The sequence below is a fragment of the Crotalus tigris genome, unplaced genomic scaffold (genome assembly GCF_016545835.1).
Source record: "Crotalus tigris isolate CLP2741 ecotype Arizona unplaced genomic scaffold, ASM1654583v1 scf7180000019935.411523, whole genome shotgun sequence".
Taxonomy (NCBI): domain Eukaryota; kingdom Metazoa; phylum Chordata; class Lepidosauria; order Squamata; family Viperidae; genus Crotalus; species Crotalus tigris.
In genome coordinates, this window is record NW_024097779.1 from 206,176 (window position 1) to 227,864 (window position 21,689).

Genomic DNA, 21,689 nt, shown 5'->3' on the forward strand with positions numbered 1-21,689 from the left:
TTATACACCCAGATCAAAATGGATTTTTGCCAAAGAGACAAATAAAAAATAATTTGAGGGTAATACTAGGTATATTGGAATATTATGAACTTCATCCAAGGAAACAACTGGCACTAGTATTTTTAGATGCCCAAAAGGCATTCGATAATGTTTCTTGGCAATTTATGATTCAATAATTAAAAATAATGGTCAAAACTTTATAATACAATTCAGACAATATATCAGAAACAAACAGCAAAAGTAATTGTAAATGGGGATTATACAGAGAATTTTAATATATGAAAAGGCACAGGACAAGGATGTCCAATAGAACAATTTGGAGAGATAGCAGGATTAAAGACAAATAGAGAAAAAACTAAAGTGATAGTTAAAAATTTTACAGAAAAAACAAAAAAGCAACTATCAGAAAAAATAGAATTGCAAATAGTGAAAAAAGTCAAATATTTGGGAATATATTTGACAGCAAGATGTTAAACAATAAAAGAAGATAATTATATTAAATTGTTAAACCAAATAAAGCTTGATTTGGAAAAATTGAAGAATCCTCAACTGTTGACATTATAAAGAATTGCTAAAGTAAAAACGATACCTATAAAACTATAGGAAAAAATTATTTGAAAATTTAAACTCTCTAATTCAAAAATGTATCTGACAAGGAACGAAAGCTAGAATTAAATGAAAAATGTTACAAGAAATGGAGGGTTTGGCTTGCCAGATTGGGTTTTATATTATCAAGCATCAGTGTTAACATGGATAAAAGAATGGATTATTCTTAGAAATAAAAAATTGTTATATCTGGAGGAACATGACCTGCAAATTGGTTGGCATGCTTTTCTATGGTATGGAAAAAATAAAATACATAAATATTACCAAAACCACTACATTAGAAACGCATTATTATTAACTTGGGAAAAAAATAAAATGTAAAATTTATTTGAAAATTCCAGGATGGCTTTCAACAATGAAAGCATTTGTACATCCAAATCTAGTCAATCCCAATAAATTTTGGACATACAAAGATATTCTAAATTCTGAAGGGAACTTAAAATCCAGGCAAGAGATGGAAAATCAGGGCATTGATTTAACATGGTGCAAGTCAGATGTGATAAAGATATTAAACAGTATGGATTTTACAATGAACAGACTATGTTTGATCAGACATTATTAACTTCTGATGAAAAGTTAATTTAAAAAAGTACAATTTCTTATAAATTTCAAAATGGAAGATGAACAAGTAAAAGAGACAATGATAGTATGGGCAAATAATTTTGGATATAATATAGACTTAGAAAAGTGGCAAAATTTGTGGGGAAAAAACTATAAATTGACAATGTCAGCTTCATACAAAGAAAACTTATATAAAATGTTTTATAGATGGCATTTGTCACCAACAAGATTAGCAAAAATGTTTAAAAACATGTCAGAGAAATGTTGGAAATGTAAACACAAACCAGGTATTATTATCATATGTGGTGGACATATGTTAAAGCAAGGAGATATTGGACAATAATATATGCTTGGTTAGAAAAAATGTTAGAGAAACACATAGATTATAAACCTGAATTTTTTTTTACTAGGTATAATGCTAGAAAAACTTGATAAGCAAAGTACATATTTGATTCTACATGTGATAACAGCGGCAAGAATTATATTTGCACAATACTGGAAGAACAAAGAAATAACATCAGAAGAAGAAATAATCAAACAAATATTAGACTGTGCGGAAATGGACAGATTTACTTTAAGGTTGAAAGAAAAAGAAGAAACAGAATATTTTCAAACTTGGGACCTATTTTATCAATGGTTAGAGAAAAGATTTAGGGATTAGGAATTTAATTTATATTAGTTAATAAGATACTCAGACAACGTGTTTTTGTTGAATAATTATTATTGAGTTCTGTTTTAAAAATAATAATAAAACTTTTTTTTTTAAAAAAAAGAACTGAGATTTAAATCAAGGACTTCTTAATTGTGAAAAGTATTTGATGATCAAAGAATATGCACTGAAATTTCAACTGGACTTCTTACTTCACAGCTTGGAGTCAAACAACTACATATTTTACCTTTAACAAGGCACAAGCCACTGTATCTGCTTGTAGTGCTATTTTTTGGAGGTCATTTAATTCTTTGCTTTATCAATTTCCAGCTTTGGATTTCTTATAAACCCACTACATGTCATTAAAAAAATACAGAACACTCTCATTCTTGGTTGTTATTTAGTGATTATCCAGATTTCTTAGAGCACAAGTATGGTAGCCGAATATATAAGATAATTTATTCTCTGCTTAAAAATAATGGCAAGCTAGCAAAAATTCTTGTAGTGAATAAAGCAAATCATTTCAATCATTCTGGAAGGACTTTCATTTCAATGCTAATATAACAGTAGTAAGAAGGAATTAAAATTCCATGTGAAAAAACTATTCAGATGTAAATGATTTAGTATATTGAACCGAGCATCAGGAACCTTGGTTTCCAATTCCTACCTATTCTTTTTCTATTTTACTCTGTTCTGAACTTGAGTTGGAATCCAATATCTCCAGATGCTTTCTACCACCAAACCCTATTAAACATGAGGTTTCTCTAGTTTGTGTCCTGAAAAGAAAAACAGTTATGATGTTATTGCTATAGTCACATAACTCACTAAACTCTAAATCTGGCTTATAAAGTAGGACTGTGTAGGGTTCACATAACACGCTACATCCAAACAACTAATATTATTATGTAATATATGATATATATTCTGTTTCATTAAGACGATGTTCAGATTCCCATAAAACACAAAGTACTCAATCCCATTTTATTTTAATTTAGTAGACTGAATGAACCAGTGATAATGTGGTTGAGAGGAAATTATCAGAATCTGAGCAAAAGAAAGATATATAAATTTCATAGTAGCAGTTGAGTTCCAGTGGAGCACATTAATTTAGGATAGAAAAATTAAATCTTCCCAAGATTTGCAATCCTCCCCATTTGTTGGATTGCAACGAAGATTATGAAAGTCATGATATAAAATAAGCCTTGGAGAAAACACCTGGAGAAATCAGGATCACATTATCTACAAGAAATACTGATATGAAACAACTGTTAACATTATCTGCCTTCTCTGGAAATAGGGTTTGGGGCTGCTCAGGAATTCATGGCTACCATGAGAGCTGTGGGCTTATCCCAAGTCATCCAGAGCCCAAAATGGGGGAGTGGCCACACACAGGGTCAGATCTTCCTCTTAAAGCAATGACTATGTGAAATTGGGAGAGCTTTTTCTGTGCTCCATGTCCTGGTCAGATCATGCCCTCATTAGCTTGGGATTCTCTCACACCATCTACTGCAGATCAGACCCTTTAGGTCAGTCCATCCTGATGATAGATGGATTTGAATGGATTTCAGAGGGAGCCGGGGTTCCTGCTAGTGTGCAGCCTGATCCATAGGAAGCCTTGGAATAAGAAGGTGCCTGAACCTTTAGGCCAGGGGTAGGTAACCTCAGCTCTTTTATGACTTGTGAACTTCAACTCCCAGAATTCCTGAGTCAGCATAGCTGAGGTTGCCTACCCCTGCCCTAGAGAAACTGATGGGCAGAATGTGGGATTGCTTTAAGGTAAGCAGGGACCTTAACATTAGGCTCTTAAGGGGCCTTAGTTCACCTCCTCCTCAAGGAGCCATCACTCAACCCTATTATATTGGACAATTTTTGTCCAGAATCTAACTTTCCCTATTTGGGAAAGTTGGTTAAGTAGATGGTTGTGAAACAGTTTTCAGTAAATCCTAGATGAAAAAGATCTAGAGACCAGGTATGGTGTGAAAACGGGGCTATGCTGGTTCATCTCCTTTCTCCAGAGTCAATTCTAATTATTGGTGATGGGGAGGGAAGATCCTGCCCTGGGTCACTATTATGCAGGGATCACTGCTTCTTCTGTTCCTTTTCAATATCTACATGAAGCCACTGGGCGAGTTCATTTGTCACCCAAGGGGTAAAATAGTATGCTGATGATATCCAATTTTATATATATTTATCTCAGTGCCTGGATGCTGTGGAGGTCTGGACAGGGAACAACAGATTTCAACTGACTAGCTTTGGGCTTGGGGTCCACCAGTTCTAGGACTGTATCATCTTTGATGCTGACTCCTTGCATAGTCTGGGGTTTTTCCTGGACTGAGAACTCTTTCTTTAGGAGCAGGTAGCAGTTGTATCTAGGAGAACCTTTGCTCAACTTTGTATTGTTCCTAAATCGAGGGTTGTACTCACTGTCATTTATGTCCTTGGACTGTTGTAATAAACTCAACATGGGGCTGCCCATAAAGAGTATCTGGAAGCTTCAGCTGGTGCAGAATGCAGCAACAGGGAGACTTATATGTATTTCTAGAACAGTGGTTCTCAACCTTTTTAATGCCACGACCCCCAACCAGTCGTAAGTCGAGGACTACTCAACTGGTGCAGCACTGTTTGCAGAATGGGACTTTTGGCGGGCTCAGCAGGGCAGAGACAGCCTGGACAATTCCTACTGGGTTTTGAAAGCCAATAGAATTAGACTCTATTCAAGAGAGTCTATTCTATTGGCTTTCAAAAGCCAATAGAATAAAAGGGAGTAGCACAGCTAAGGAAAAGGAGAAAAAAATGGCAGACTGCGTTGTTTGGCGACCCCCGTGAAATGGTCATTCGACCCCAAATGGGGTCCTGACCCACATGTTGAGAACCACTGTTTTAGAAGAATGAGTGTCATCTCTTCTCTGTGAGCTGCATTGGTTACCAATCTGTTTCTGAATGTAATCCAAGGTGCTGATTTTGGCTTTAAAGCCCTATATGGCATGGAGCTAGACCAGGGGTAGGCAACCTTGGCTCTTTTATGACTCGTGGACTTCAACTCCCAGAATTCCTGAGCCAGCTGATTACATCTGTAAATTTCTCCAGATCCAGCACTGAGGGTATGTTGCAGGTCCTGTTGGTTAAGAAGTTTCATTTGAGTCTCAGGCAATGGGCCTTTTCTGCTGGGCCTGCTTTATGGAACATTTTTCCTCCCGTCAAAGTGAAGCTGACTTCATCTCTTTTAACTTTCTAGAAGACCTTCAAAAGTTGCTTTTATCATCAACCCTGGGGACCCCATGGGACTGATGAAACATTCAGATAGCTCCAGTGTAATTAACACCTGCTCTCTGCCCAATATTTTTTATTTTTTGGTTTTGTGCTTTTTATAATTTAAAGCTTTAATAATGATATTACTCAATGAATGATCTATTATTAAGGATACCTGAAATCCCAACTATATATTTACTAAAATGTAATTGGAGTATGACAACTGTAATTAGTAAAGCTTAAAAACAGGATATAGATTACTATAACTGCATGTGATTGATGATTTTTGTTTGACTGAACTTTACCTAAAACTGTATTAATTTTAATAAGCAATACTCTATTTAGGAAACAGAGAGGAAATTTTTGATAATTAATTTGAACTATATTTATATGATTTTGTTTTTGAATGATTTGACATCCTGACCACCACGTTGCGTCCTAAGCTTTTGGGGAAAAAATGGAAAAAACCAATAAAACTTTTTATTAAAAAAATAATGATATTACTTGTTTTTGCCTTTGTGATATGCCTCTCAGAGTAGTTTGTTTGTGAAATGTGCAGTCATATAATTATGATGAATAAATGAATAAATAATTTATTTCTTAAGCAACAGGGTGTGGATCAAACTGTCCTGGCTAAAGTCCAAGTAGGCAAAAAGTTATGCTCTCTGCCTTAGATTTGTTATCTGATGAAAAGAGCCTTGTACAGCTCTGTCATGCTCAAATGTTTAATTGCACAAGTTATAACTGTATTCCCATTCTTGGGATTTCAAAAAGTAGGGATAAAGGTCCCTTCATGCCCTCTTCCCACATACTATAGGTAAAGAGCCCATGGCAGATCAGTCTTTCCTTTTTTTCTCATAAATTGCTCCAGATAGTTGAAGAAGAAGCAAATTTAAATTATTCATTCTGCAAAGCCATGATTTTCTTAACTGAGGCACAATGGGTTGGATTCTGAAACTTGCTAAGTCCAAACCACATATATATGTATTTTGATTTAGGAAAAAATACTTTCTTTGATTTAAGAACCAGCCATGGTGTAATATGACAACCTGAAACTGACCTTTCGAATCTCCTCTTAACCAAGAACCACACAGGATCCTTCTCCACTTACTATTCTATTTCCTACGCAGAATAGCAGTACAAGCTACTTGACAAGATCATTGAAATGGGCTTTAAGCATTAGATAGCTGATTAAAATAACTTAGCTCATCTTTAGATCCAATATAATGTTTTCTTGCACAAATTGATAGCTTTCTCTCCTAAAGCAGCAGCACCTCAGCGGTTATGAAAATTTTCAGTACTTTAGAATGGGGGTGTCAATTGGTTAACTTCTACTATGCACAGCTTGCCAAGAGCCGGATGCAGCTGGATTGATATATAAAGAAAGAAACGGATTTATTTTTTTCCATCCAGCATAAGCAAATGTTGTTGCCTTGGACTTGGCCTGCAGCACCGGCAGATTTAAAAATAACTGCTGCAGGGTCTGGAGTCTAACAGGGTGGAAAAGATGTGTAGAAAATACATTTGCTTCATGGTAATTATCTATCTTCTTCCTCACTTGCAGGATACTTCAGGATATTAATCCAAGAGTCAGACCACTATCTTAGCTGAATTCACTTCCCACTGAAATCAGTATAAGTTGACATACAAAGTTGACTTTCTTATGTGAATTATTAAAGCTGCAATCCAAATCCTACACGTGCTTTTCTGTACTTTCTCTTTTAATTTTCTTGTCACTAAAGAACCACTTTTATGGTTAAAAAAAGAAATTCTATGTCTGGGATATATATATATTCTTGGTTATTGGCTTGCAAAAGTTTAATTATCCAACTAGGTATCCAGTCAGGTAATGAAATGTTTGCAAGCAAATAGCTGAACTCAGAGAGACCAAGGACTCCATAAATATATTAATGTTTTTATACTGCTAGCTTTTTACAGGATTATAATTCAAAACCTCCTTTGGTGTCAGTGAATGTTTGCTTCCATAAGTGGGGAACGGACTAAATCAGATCTGGTTCTACTAGAACCCCAAAATCCATTAAGAAAAATCTAAGGCAAAATTTGTATATTTTGAATTTAAAGCTATTAAAATTGTTTTCAATAAAAGAAATAAGAAAAACTTTCTTCATTGTAAGGAAAAGTTAAAGTTTTGCAGACATTTTTCACTTCAATGAAGTTTAAAACAGAGGATGAAGAGAATGTCAGTTTTTGCTGTTAAAATTGGGAGTCAACAACCTTAGCGGATTTACTACAAATCGTTTAGAGAACTACTAATAAAACTAACTTGTTCCTTTCCCCCAGACTTGTTGCATTTATGAAAAGAATGCTAGTAGAGGAGAATTTTCCACGCACACAAACAGCACTTTCAACTGTCATTCTAATTAGCATCATGACAGCAAAACTGAAATTGCAGGCTATAGAGGAACCCCTGTCACTATTTCTTTTGCAAAATTTTCTGGTCCAAACCAAACTATTTCCTTTAATATGTGGCTTGTGAAAAAAAAAAGTAGCATTCTGATTTACAACAACAATTATTCAGAAAAACTGAAATTGAGTTCAATAGCAACTGAAATGCCACATGATGCCCATCTCTATCTTAAAGGATTTTATCCTTAGCAATAACGTTTGTCTCAGGATAAGGAGTCCAGAGATCTAAAACATATTTCATCACACAAACCAATTATTTTATTAATATAGTGCAAAGATTCCCAAATGATCTCAGGTCACAGTACCCTTACTGTCTCAGTAATCTTTTTCACAGCACTCTAGACTAGTAATTCACACAGTGTCCATGGATGATGAGTATTGCTGTTTTTCCTTGAAAAATTAAAAGAAAATAACCCATGAATCTCCTATGGATTTGCTGCAGCACATAGATATAGAGGTTTTATGGTATCTTGGTAAGAAACAAGCTTACTATAAGAACATTCCATCATTCCAGATCTAAATAAGTATTAGAAACTACTCTTTGTTAGGCACAATCAACTTTTAATAACTAGAGAAATTTCTCAATGAACAGATCTGGGGGAAAATAAATATGCTTTTAACTGAAGAATGTCATAACTTTTAACCATGCTGTTGGTATGCAAACACAATCACCCAGTTTGAAGATGTATAAATTTAGGGCAGGGTCACATTTAGTGATTAGAAGCAACGTCTCTGTCAACTCAATCTAAATCTTTCCATAGTTCCCTTTAAAAAAAAAGCTGTCTTGCTTCCTATAGTGTATGTCCAAGCGGAACTTTCTTTAATTCTGACATCATCAGTATAACTATATATGTTCCCCCAGTAGAAGGTAGCAAATAGTTTTATATAGTATTTTATTTGGGGTGCTGTCCACAAATAACTAGTGCTGAATTGCCCCAGGCAATTTGTGGTTCTATTTTCTTTTTAAACTGGGGTGATGGAATGATGGAGACAACTGAACTTGAGTTTTTGTCTTTAAGTGTGTGTTCATATTACTTTACTAGTCTGGGTTATGCAGTAAAAAAAAATTGGACAACAATCTGTAAAGAGGAGAAAACAAAACTGATCCATTATTTACCAGCTTCAGTAGTCAGACATACAGCAGTCAAATAAATAAAAATCCCTTTTTACTTTGTTCTTTGGAAGAAGAATGGACATAGGCCTGATTCTTTTTTATTTCTGATTTCCAGTTGTTTTTCTCTATATCTTAAGCAGACTTTACTCTGTTTTCAAAATGCAATGTCAATAGGCATCATTTATAGCAGAGGAGGTATCCCACAAAAGAAAAACACAATCAGGTCTTTTCTTAACAATAGATCATAGAAATCAAAATGCCTGGCTGTCTGGGTTAGTCAACCCAGGATACATTACAACCCACTTACTTCTCCTGGGTCTAGCAGAATTTTCCCACCTGTCACTACTTTCTCCTTTTGGGCCAGTCATTTTATACCAATAGTATATATGTATGCTTTACAAGAAGAAACACATAGAATAATTTACAGGACCACATTATAAAAAGGGACCTTTCAGTAAAAGAATCTTACTGAAGATGGGTACACAGTCACATTAAAAAAAAACCCTAGTTCCTTTTTGGTTGTTTCCAGAACTTCCCTTCAGCCATAATTGCTGCAAATGTTCCACATTTTTGCCTGTGGAAGAATGAGCAACACTTCCTGCCTATATGTATAACAAATGCCTCAAATGGATTTGTTTATTGGAGCAAACCCCCGACAAATGTTGAGTAACCTCCATCTACCCAAAGGTCGCCCACCCTGGGCTAGAGAATTAAGGAATTCTTTCCTGCTGTAGCAAATTACCTTGTCTTTCAAGGATATATACTTTAAAAGTCTTACTTGACTTGGCTACTATTTTGTGCCAACAGCCAGATTCATCTGCATAGTTAATGATTCCAAGAGTACCTGGAAGTATGATATGAATGCCTATATACTTTTACAATCACTGTCCAATATTTCTTCTAAATGAAAATAAAACTGGATAAAATTGTTCTGAACTAGCTCTCACTCTTCTGCATTCCTTTATTTAAGCAACCAAGCAATACAGAAATAAAAACACTTGACTCATCTCATTGCCTTTCCCAGTCAAGGTAATTTAATGCGAATCACATAAAGGAAGACATAAGGCTATAATGCTACCTAGACATTTAGCACACACACACCACACATCCACAGATTTGGCTATGAAGCTTTCCAAATAACTAAGCTGATTTTCATTGTTTTCCCGAATACATTCAGTGGCAGCCTCAAAAAAGAAACTAAAAATGTGCGATACTCAGCCTACAAAAAATCCCTCCCCCCAACATAGGAATCCGCTTTATACTGAACCACTCTGTAAGTACATCCAGCTCAATACTATCTATACATTAATTTTCTTTTGTAAATACACTTAATTTGGTTATAGGATGAATCTATTTACGGTAGATAACTGCATTTGCACAATATATTGAATCATTAAGATGTGATTCACGTCTGATTACTTGCAACAACACAAAAAGCAAGTTTACCATGTTGTACAAATACAGTCACCTGCATGTTTAACTGACCTGCTTAAATATATTGTGAAAATTCAGCCACTGTATCGGACTTCAACTCCATACTTCCATAGCCAGGAAACTGTATATCTTCTTTTATAGCAATGAGAAGGAAAAGAGCCTAAATATAGGTGAAATGTCAAACCACGTGCAAGATTTTACTAGCTCTTGACTGCCTTGGGGCCTCTTCTGTCATCAGCTCCAAGAAGAGAGGAGGGTGTGTTTTGAAACAGAATAACAACACCAAGAAAACATTTAATAGAGACAGAAGGTAATAGCATTATAGCTCATAGCCGCACCTACTCACACAAGATATGCCAAACAAAAACATTTCTTTCTACAGCTCTAGTGAATTAACTAAACCATTTACACTTTGTATTGTGCTTTTAAGTATTCAAAGTGCTTCACCCATATTCTCTAACAGTATCTAATCTAATCGGGGAATCTGTCTTTAACGGGCCTCACAAATTCTACCTTTGAGATTCATCCAATATTCTTCCAAAGTATGTATCATTTATTTTTCATTACATTAGTGTAGCTCTAAATTGTCAAGGTAACTTGCAACAACAAATTTGTCAGTTTGGTTTGCACTATCCTACTACTATTTTAAAAAATTGCAAGAGAAGGGAAACAGAACTAAAAAGAATGGAGAAAAGATGGAGACAAAAAACATAGTTCCTCTCTGTAGTCATTAGAAACATTATCTGTAACCCAAAATGATTCATGTTTTGTCCTAAAAGAACATTGACTTACAGTACTAGGGAAATTAAATACCAAAATAATAATAATAATAATAATCCTATGATCATATTCAGTGCTTGACTATAGAACAGAAAATATCTGTAGCTCCTCTCCCCTACAAATCCTAAACAAAAGAATAGACTATTTCTAGGAACTCCTTGAAGTGTAAAAAAATATGTAAGTATAATGCCCTTCATATAGTAGGAACGAAACTCACACCAGCACTCAAGATCAAATTTAGAACTGTATTCTTTAATCCTTGTCCATAAACTAAATCTAACCTCTGCCCTATGTACAATAAATGAAGTGTACTAAAAGTAAAAATGTCATTTTTCTAAAAAAGAAACTATAGAATAGAGCAGAATAGAGCAAAAATATACACCTTTTTCTAAGAAAGAAGCACACAGGACCTTACAGTCCTATTGGAGACATTATCACTCAAATGACAAGCAAGGTCAGGACAAAAGCTAAATCTAATTTCATTTCCTTTACATCTACATTTAATTAATAATATAATTATTCTTCTATCATTTAAACATTACAGTATCATAATCATTCTGAAAGTTTCTGGGAGCCACTTGTAACACTTTCAGGCACTGTATGTAGCACTAGGACCTCAGCTATGCACCTTTAGATCAGGGCAAAAGACTATGGAGATGATCTACTCTTTTTCTCCCAGAGGGATACAGCACATTGTTATTATTTCTTTGTTTAGTGTGGAATGAATAAACAACTACTGCAAACTTAAAAACCTCCCTGACAATTTCTACTTTAAATCAGGAAGTGTACTCCCAGTCAAAGATTGTATTTTTATTAGCTAGAAGATTGAGCACATTTCTAAGAAAATCTAGATCAAATTAGAAAGGAAATAGGACAATGGCAGGGAAGAGCTGAACTTGCGGAATCAAACTATCAGCTCTTTTAGATTCCATTCTGCATCCAAGAAGTCAAAACCACCTTTATTTCTCCTCCTGTAGCTACCTGTCTCCCATTCATTTAATTTAAGAGACATTACCATCAGCATCTTCAATGTCCTTCTTCAGCAATATCATTTCTATTTTATCCCTTCTGTTTCTTTTGGTTTAATGTCTTATTCCTACCTCTATGGAAGATTGGATCTCTTCAGCGCAGATGAAAAACCCAGTCTCCTCCAGGAAATGAGCTTGCAGACTTTTCCGTCAAATATCTTCCCCTTAAAACAAGTTGGACTTGTTCCTTGTGATATGGCTGATGCATTGGCTAGTACACCTACTCAACACACACACGCCCTACATGTGGAAAGAAAAGAGAAGGAAGGAAGAACAGATATGAAACCCATTGAACATACAGGATAAAAGCTGGACTAGATGAAGGCAACAATCTGCACTTCAAAATATAGGAATGCTGCATACCTAACTATTCCCCATCAATTCCAAAATATATAGTAATACTTTAACATTGCCTTAGACAAGCGGTTCTCAACCTGTGGATCGCGACCCCATTTGGGGTCGAATGATCATTTCACGGGGGTCGCCAAACAATGCAATCCGGCATTTTTTTCCCCCTTTTCCTTAGCTGTTCTACTCCTTTTTATTCTATTGGCTTTTGAAAGCCAATAGATTAGACTTTCTTGAATAGAGTGTAATTCTATTGGCTTTCAAAAGACAATAGGAATTGTCCAGGCTGTCTCTGCCCTGCTGAGCCCGCCAAAAGTCCCATTCTTCAAACGGTGCTGCAAGTTGTCTGCAGTGAAGGCGAACTGTCTGGAAGTTTCCACCCCTCCCTGCTGAGCAACTACTAAAAATGTAAGTAAAAGAGGGCCAGGGGTGGGAGGTGGGAAGCCGGCGGGCGCAGGGAGGGTTGCTGGTGCGCGTGGGGCCCGGTAGGTGCCTTACCTCCCTTGGGCTGGGCCACTTGCCAGTTACGCCTCGGCCAGCACAGGGGGAGGCACCACGCATGTGCGGCGCTCCCGGGCAGGGAAAGTCCTCGACTTACGACTGGTTGGGTAGTCCTCGACTTACGACTGGTTGGGTAGTCCTCAACTTACGACCGGTTGGGGCATTAAAAAGGTTGAGAACAACTGCCTTAGTCTATTTATATTCCTTTATTTCAAATATTCAGTGTTCTTTTTATGTTAGATGATCAATCTGGAATATTCACTGCTTTTAGACCCTTGCTCACGGTTATTAAAACATTCTCTATAATCACCCATTAATTAAAATTCTTGACTTGTAATATTTAGACTTGTTAGAAATCTCTATAATAAGAAATTTTGGGACAAGACAGCATCTGCATTATTTTTAATACAATAATATTTTCAGTGTTTGAGTCAATGATATTGCAAAAATGAGGTCATTTTTTCTGTTCTTTTTATATTTAGAGGTCAGTATTTTTCAACTATTTCTTAAGTTCATTGTTTTGGGTGCCCTAAATCTATCAGAAAGATTAAAGTGCCTCATTTCTTTAGTTTCCTGATGTCACTGTTCCTGAAGTTCAACGTCAATGTTAGAGAGTTTGGTCTAGTGCACAGGTCGGCAACCTGCGGCTCCGGAGCCGCATGCGGCTCTTTGAGCCTTCCCCTGTGGCTCCCAGCCTCCTCTGCCTTTGCAGAGAGACAGAGACAGAGAGAGGCAATTGCGCTTCCCTGCGTCTCTCTCTCTCTCTCTCTCTCTCTCTCTCTCTCTGTGTGTGATTGTGTTTTTTGTGTGTGTATGTGTAAAAGAGAGTGCACTCACAGTGTTCTCCGAGGAGCTGAAAAGCTTACTGGGCGGAGCTCCTCCCTTTGCTGCGTCTCTGCAGGAAGCAGGAAGCAGGAAGGATAGGAGAGAGCTAGCTAGCCCAGCTAGGCTGACTCAGGAATTAGTAATAGTAATAGTAGTAAAGTTGGAAGGGACCTTGGAGGTCATCTAGTCCAACCCCCTGCTCGGGCAGGAAACCCTACACCATTTCGGACAAATGGCTGTCCAGTCTCTTCTTAAAAACTTCCAGTGTTGAAGCATTTACTGCTTCTGGAGGCAAGCTGTTCCACTGATTAATTGTTCTCACTGTCAGGAAGTTTCTCCTTAGTTCTAGGTTGCTTCTCTCCTTGATTAGTTTCCACCCGTTGCTTCTTGGAGATGAGGTTGCTTACCCCTGAGCTTGTTGGACAACAGCTTGAAGCTTGCCAGGTGAGCAGCAGATAGGAGGGGGGGGGAGAAAGAGAGAGAGAGAAAGAGAGAGAGGGAGGGAGGGAGAGATAGATAGATAGAGAGAGAGAGAGGAGTGGCAGACCAAGGGCAGATAGAGAGGAAGGGAGAGAGAGAGAGAGAGAGAGAGAGAGAGAGAGAGAGAGAGAGAGAGACCCTTTTGACATCTAAAATGAAGATAACACTGCATATATCCTTTTTTTACCTGTGTATGTAATTTTATTCTCTTAAAGCATTCTCTTGGTGATCATTGTTTTAATAGTATGGATATTCCCAAGATATTTTTACTTTTATTTTTAATGTGTGTGTGTGTGTGTGTGGGTGGGTGGGTGGGTGTATGTATAGTATGTATGTATGTATGTATACGTATACGTATACATATATATTTCGCGGGTATTTGTATGTAGGTCTTTGGTTGTTCGGGTTTTCTCCCGCGTACAATTGGAAGTGTCTTGGCAACGTTTCGACGAAGTCTCAATCGTCATCTTCAGGCTGGTGCTTTCAGCTTCGTGCTTTGAGCAGCAATGTGTGGTCTTAGCTGTTTCTTCCTTTTAACTGCCAGTGGGGGTATGAACTGATTGGGTGGGAGCTTGGCTGTGTTCTGATTGGGTGGAGGTGTGTTCTGAATGGCTAGGGGCTTGGCAAAGAATCATTCCCAGAGAGAAATCATCCAGATGCCCTAAACTCTATGGTCTCCCCAAGATACACAAAGAAGGAACCCCACTCAGACCTATAATCAGCTCCATAGGCTCACCTCTACAAAACCTAGCCAAATATCTCGCCAAACAACTACAGCCCTATGCAGAATCCATCACCTCACACGTAAAAAACTCATTCCAGTTTATAGAGATCATAAAGAAACAAAACTTACAGCCCAGCGACCTACTAGTGAGCTTCGATGTCATATCCCTCTTCACCCAAGTGCCTATCAAAGAAGCCTTGACAGCTATTCAAAACAAATATAACCCCCCCAAACACATCTTAGATCTGACCAACCACTGCCTATCCAACACATACTTCATCTATAATGGACAAAAATACAAACAAACAGAAGGAGCACCCATGGGATCACCCCTCTCACCTGTCATTGCCAACCTCTACATGGAACACTTTGAAACCCAAGCTCTAGAAAAATCGGATCACAAACCCAAACTCTGGCTCAGATACGTAGACGACACCTTCATAATCTGGCCACATGGGAAAGAAAAACTGGACAACTTCCTCACACACCTCAACAGCCTACACCCCAAAATACAGTTCACCATGGAAACAGAAGCTAACAACCAACTTCCCTTCCTGGATGTCTTAGTCTACAAGAAATCCAATGGCTCCCTAGGACACACCATCTACCAGAAGAAAACACACACAAACCGCTATCTGCACGCTCTCTCACACCACCACCCAGCACAGATCAACTCTGTAGCCAAGACACTCATCTCCAGAACAAAACGCTTAGCTGACGAACAACACCTAAAACCCGAACTACACACTCTCACCAATGTACTAACATCCAATGGATTCCATAGAAATAAGATTACAAACCTAATCCAAAAAGAAACCCCCACTAAAATCCAAGACAAAGAACAAGAAAACGGCAAAGCCCTCCTCCCATACATAAAAGGCACCACAGACAGAATCAGTAAGATCCTCCATAAACACAACATCAAAACAGCATTCTGCACAAACAGAAAAATATCCACCATCCTTAGAAACCCCAAAGATAAAATTGAATTAGAAAATCAAGGAGTATACGAAATCCCATGCACCACTTGTCCCACCACATACATCGGACAAACCAACAGAAGAATAAGTGCACGCATTGAAGAACATAAGAACTCAGTCAAAAAAGAGGAACCAACATCTTCCCTGGTCCAACACCTTAAAGCCACAGGACATGAAATTGACTTTAAAAATACCAGAACCATTGCCAAAAGTGAACATTTTAATAACAGAATAATCAGAGAAGCCATCGAGATAGAAAAACGCCCACACAGCATGAACAAGCGAGATGATACCTCCCGCCTACCAGCCATTTGGAAACCCGCCCTTATTGACAAACGACTCCCTAACACAAAAAATGATACCAGACCCACACTCACAAAAACCACACAGGAGTCACCACCACACATCCACGCAAAAAACAAACCCAAAGCCACACCGATGACGAGGCACGACCACAAACCAGAAGCCAGACCACAGCTGCATCATTAGCCACTTTAAACCCCTCCAATCCATACATGAAGCAAACTGACACCCTCCATGAAGAGGAGACAACCACGAACGAGAAGCCAAAAAATAGCAAGGCAGCCCAAAATCTTAAACCCCTCTGCAACTCAGACTAACCTGAGCACAACCAAACAGAACACTCCCCCAGCCAATCAGAGCACAGCCAAGCCCCTAACCATTCAGAACACACCTCCACCCAATCAGAACACAGCCAAGCTCCCACCCAATCAGTTCATACCCCCACTGGCAGTTAAAAGGAAGAAACAGCTAAGACCACACATTGCTGCTCAAAGTACGAAGCTGAAAGCACCAGCCTGAAGATGACGAATGAGACTTTGTCGAAACGTCGCTAAGACACTTCCAATTTTACGCGGGAGAAAACCCGAACAACCAAAGACCTACATATATATATATATATATATATATATATATATATATATACATACATACACACACACAAATGTCCATACACACACACACACACACACACACACACACACACACACACACACACCCCTATAATAAAGGTAAAAAAGGATATAGGCAGTGTTATCTTCATTTTAGATATCAAAAGGGTTTTGCGGCTCCTGGTGTTTTGTTTTTGGTGGGAAACGGGTCCAAGTGGCTCTTTGAGTGTTTTGGGTTGCCTACCCCTGGTCTAGTGGTTGGGCACCAGCATAGAAACCAAGAGAATGTGAGTTCTAATCCCACCTTAGATATGAAAGCCGGCTGGGTGACTTTGAGCCAGTTGGTCTCTTTCAATCCATTATGTCATGCTCAGGCAACAAGTCAGTTGGCCAATTTCTGTTGGAACCAATGGATTAGCATTTGATTGTTGTTGTTTTTTTTAAAAAAGTGGACCTTCTACTTGCAAGAAAGTGCTAAAAAAGAAAAAAAAGTCAAGTTTTGTTAATTTGGTGCCTAATTTCCATAATGTAATTCCACAGATCTTTTGCAGATTTCTTGCCCATTCTAATTACTGCCCTGTTCTAATTTATAATAATAATAATAATAATAATAATAATAATAATAATAATAATAATAACAACAACAACAACAACACCCCAGACTTAACAATTGTCGATAAGAAAGACAAAAAAGTCTGGATAGTGGACGTGGCAGTGCCTGGAGATAGCAGAATAGAAGAGAAAGAACTGGAGAAGATAACAAAATACAAAGACCTACAAATAGAAATAGAAAGACTGTGGCAAAAGCAAGCAAGGGTAGTACCAATAGTCATAGGCTCCTTGGGTGCAATCCCAAAACAACTGGAGCACCACTTGAACACCATTGGCACTGACAAATTCGCTATTAGTCAATTGCAAAAGGCGCCCTTATTAGGAACTGCTTCCATCCTGCGACGATATCTGTAATACCATCAAACATCCACATCTGCCTATCCCAGGTCCTGGGTAAGGACTCGATAGGTAGACAAAATGCCAAATCCAGCCTGAACATCTGGCTGACTGTGCGATGATCCATAATAATAATAGACATACTTTATCTACCAAGGCAAATAGGAGGGCGTGAAATGCTGCAAGTACATCAGATGGTTGAAGAAAAAAAAATGGCTTTGGAAGAATATCTGAAGGACAGTGATGAAAATGCACTGAAATTAATATATCAGGAAGGCTTAATGACTACTGGAGAGACCAAACTGGCCTACAAGAATGAAGAACAGAATAGAGGCATGGGAAGACAAAGCACCACATGGCCAGTACATTAAAAAAATAGCTGGGAAAGCAGATAATAAAAAGACCTGGCAATAGCTAAGAGCAGGAAAATTGAAGAAAGAAACTGAAGGACTAATTCTGGCTGCACGACCAAGCCTTAAGGACAAATGCATATAAAGTCAAAATTGAGAAGACAGCAACAGACAGTAAGTGCCGCCTATGCAAAGAAGCAGAAGAAACAGTGGACCACCTGGTAAGCTGCTGCAAGAAGATTGTCCAGACTGACTACAAGCAGCGGCATGACAAAGTAGCAATAATGGTGCACTGGAAGATCTGCAAGAAATATCATTCGCCTGTAAGCAAGAACTGGTGGAATCATAAAATAGAAAAAGTCATAGAAAATGATAAAATTAAACTGCTCTGGGACTTCAGACTTCAAACAGACAAGCACCTGCAACATAATACCCCGGACTTAACAACTGTCGATAAGAAAGACAAAAAAGTCTGGATAGTGGACGTGGCAGTGCCTGGAGACAGCAGAATAGACGAGAAAGAACTGGATAACAAAATACAAAAACCTACAAATAGAAATAGAAAGACCGTAGCAAAAGCAAGCAAGGGTAGTACCAATAGTAATAGGTGCCCTGTGTGCAATCCCAAAACAACTGGAGTACCACTTGAACACCATTGGCATTGACAAATTCACTATTAGTCAATTGCAAAAGGCGGTCTTACTAGGAACTGCTTCCATCCTGCGACAATATCTGTAATACAATAAAACATCTACATCTGCCTATCCAGGTCCTTGGTAAGGACTCAATAGGTAGACAAAATGCCAAATCCAGTCTGAACATCTGGCTGACTGTGCGATGATCCATAATAATAATAATAACAACAACAACAATAATAGAGTTGAAGGGACCTTGGAGGTCTTCTAGTCCAACCTTCTACTCAGGCAGGAAACCCTATACCATTTCAGACAAATGGCTGTCCAGTCTCTTCTTAAAAACTTCCAGTGTTGGAGCATTCACAGCTTCTGGAGGCAGGTTGTTCCACTGTCAGGAAGTTTCTCTTTAGTTCTAAGTTGCTTCTCTCTTTTATTAGTTTCCATCCATTACTTCTTGTCCTGCCTTCAGTTGCTTTGGAGAGTAGCTTGACTCCCTCTTCTTTGTGGCAACCTCTGAGATATTGGAACACTGCTATCATGTCATCCCTCGTCCTTCTCTTCATTAAACTAGACATACCCAGTTCCAGCAACCGTTCTTTATATGTTTTAGTCTCCAGTCCCCTACGTCTGTCATGTACTGCTGTAATCAGTTCAGAAGGATTTAAGAAGCACAAGCCTATCCTTAATTAGGGTTTTGTTAGCACTATATTTGTTAGAACTAGAATTAAGACTTTTAGGAGAAAGATGTGCAGCAACAAAGATGTATAACATGTAACAGGCAACAGAAAGCATGTTTTAGATTTATTCTTTCAGAAGAGATGGCTTAAACTATCCTCTTGGGCCATTTTTTTCATATTTCTCCCTATGAGTGGAAAATAAATTGAGCTGCTTGATTTGAATTACATAAAAAGTTCATGAACAAAGAGTTAAACACCACTCTCTGATAAATTGTGTACTCTTTTACAACTTTAGGGAAACTCACTTGCATTTCAATGTAACTTTGTTATGGTTCTTATTTCTTATTTGCAAGAGTTATTAGATTTATATTCCATCTTTTTTCCAGAAATTCAAAGAAACATATATAATATTCCTATTTTGTATTATTGTCCACAACAATCCTAGTGTACCCCGAACTTTATTTTCACAAAATCCAAATAATAAAAACATGTGTGGTAAGAAGAAGAGATGTAAAAACCATTCCTGCAGGCCGAGCTTTATTGATAAATGTTAATTACATATGCATTATATTTTTAACTCTCTCATCTTGGACTTCTCAGAGAAATATGGGGTTCTCAACTATGTTTCCAAACTGATGGTGCTTAACTCCATTGCTAAAAGACATTGTATGGCTATTTTTCTTCTCTGTCTCTCAACATGCAGTTCTGTGTGAAGATATTGTTGTTGTTGTTGTTGTTTTATCCTGCTTTTTATATACATCACTGCTACACCAAACTGGCTCTGACTACATATGAAAGCAAAGCAGTAATAATATGGGGGAGGGTGATTACAAAAGATGATGTGTCTGGATTACCCTGTATAAAAATCCTTCAATGAATCAGGAAGTAAATTTATGATGATCATCTCATCTTGCAATATTCCTAATATTTGCCATCCATTGAACAGACTCAAGTCAATTTAATTTCTGCAAGTGGCTTCATCATGTGCCCCCAGTCATATCAGTTGTTCTAGGGATTTACTGAGAGTAGATATCTAAAATAGCCAATATTACAGATTTCTTCTCTTTATTTGAAGTAAACACCACAGAATGAGATATGATTGTGGAAGAGTGGTATAGGAAACGCTGTTATATTCATCTTCTATTCCCCCCCTGCAATATACTAACAAGATAAGCAATAACCTGTGAAACATAATACCAAAAATTAACATCTTCTAATAGCTTAGTCCCCCTCCTCTTCCCTGTCTCTCTCTTCCCCCTTCCATCCTTCCTCAGCAGTGACCCAGGCCTGCTCACAACTCGGTACTTAATGTAATTAGGCCTTGAAGAAGCAGTGAGCTAGATCAGCTACTCTGCTCACCAACACACTTGGCATCCCCACCATTTGTCTCTAAACTGAAAAAGCAGCTACCGGTATAGTTATGCTCTAAACTGACAAGCTGCTATAGCATTTGCATGCTATAGCCATGCGAATCCTGGATAATAGTCAGAACAGAATGTTATTTTTGGACCACAAGACAAAGCCTCTTGCTCTCAGGGCAGCCAGGAGGCACATTATCCACCTGCTCTCAATAGACTCCCTTCTTTTTAAAGAATCCAGAAAGCCAGACTCTCCCCTAATTCATGAGATTTCTCCAACCCACCACCCAGCATCCTCCCCCTCCTTCTTATTGTAGATACAATACATTCGCATCTTCTTGATAAAACAACATCCTCGGCTCTTAGCTCAGCCTTTTTTCTCCGGGACCCAGAACGCCTGCACATGGCTTTGTTCTCGGATCCTCTATCCCTTATTCACTCACTAGGCCCAATCGACTAGACCCCTCACGGGAAGAGCTCAGGCATCCTGGGCAGTTCTCACCTTGCCGATTTGGGGCGACCTCCACTTCAGGGCAACCTGGCTCACTTCTGGATCCAGCCATGATCAAATCTCGGGACCGCCTCCGTCACCGCCAGCCCGCCCTCTGGGGTCCCTCTCCTTGATCCTCCTCTTCCTCCTCTTCTCCATCCTCTCTTTCCCGCGCTTCATTTGCCAGTCTCTGCACCGGTCTCTCCTCTTTCCTTGATTCCCTCCCCACGCCCACCCCAACTGTTCCTCTTCCCCCGCTTCAGCCTGCGTCCTTCAGCTCGTCGCCCCTCGCTCGGTCTTCGGCCTTAAGCAACATCTCCCGGCTTCCCATGCCGATCCCGGCGGTCCAATAATTCTCCCGAAATCCCGCGCGCCGTTTTATTACTCACAGGCCAGCCGCGCGGTTCGCCTATAATTACACTGCTGCGTCGGGCTTTGGAGATGGCCCGCAGCAGATTCGATGACGCTTGGAAATGGACAGCTGGATTTCCGGATTTCTTCAGGGACGAGGTGTGATTTCTAATTTTGCATTGCTCTCGGTTAGAGCAGTCCCTGGATTTCCAGCTCTCTGTATGCGTGAAGTGGTCAATTGATCAATTGACTTCTTGTGTGCC

General features: G+C 38.4%; 1 protein-coding gene across 10 annotated transcripts in view; it reads right to left on the minus strand.

Moving 5' to 3' along the window:
- Nucleotides 1-21,315, minus strand: part of CPT1C (carnitine palmitoyltransferase 1C) — a 63,238-nt gene extending 41,923 nt beyond the window's left edge. For 4 of the 10 annotated variants that reach the window (XR_005559334.1, XR_005559335.1, XM_039364923.1 and 1 more), the window contains exons 1-3: nt 21,088-21,312; nt 16,922-17,091; nt 11,921-12,088 (exon numbers count right to left, since the gene is read on the minus strand). The gene's annotated coding sequence lies outside the window, so the exon portion shown is untranslated. Of the gene's footprint in view, nt 1-10,091; nt 10,216-11,920; nt 12,089-16,921; nt 17,092-21,087 lie in introns of those variants that run through there. The other 6 variants (XM_039364929.1, XM_039364931.1, XM_039364930.1 and 3 more) reach the window with 5 other exon arrangements.
- Between the last annotated feature and the right edge of the window lie 374 nt (nt 21,316-21,689).